The sequence below is a fragment of the Phalaenopsis equestris genome, unplaced genomic scaffold (genome assembly GCF_001263595.1).
Source record: "Phalaenopsis equestris unplaced genomic scaffold, ASM126359v1 Scaffold000025, whole genome shotgun sequence".
NCBI lineage: Eukaryota > Viridiplantae > Streptophyta > Magnoliopsida > Asparagales > Orchidaceae > Phalaenopsis > Phalaenopsis equestris.
The window spans coordinates 344,268-344,604 of record NW_018164467.1 but is presented as its reverse complement, the minus strand read 5'-3'; positions in this window follow the sequence as shown (position 1 = coordinate 344,604).

Below are 337 nucleotides of genomic sequence, written 5' to 3'. Positions count from 1 at the left end.
GACGGCCCCCGCGAGGCCGCCGACGGCGCCCTCAGCGGTTATGCCTAATCAGGCTTTGTATAAGGCCAAATTTTGAAGGGATGCTTAGGCAACGCTTGGGAAAGCTCATCCACAACTTTAAATGACTATTTTGGCCAAAAATTAGAGGGGAGAGAGAGTTCCTGGAGGTTAGAAAGGTTTTAATAGTGTGTAAAAATTGTGAGGAATTCTTCGAGAGATTGTAAGAGTGGAGGGAAAGTGAGAGATTTCTTCCTCCTTGCTGCTTTGAAGAGGAATTCTGTGTGCTGTAATGAAAGGACGAGATTTATAGGAACTTCGAGGAGTGTTCTTGGGGGGA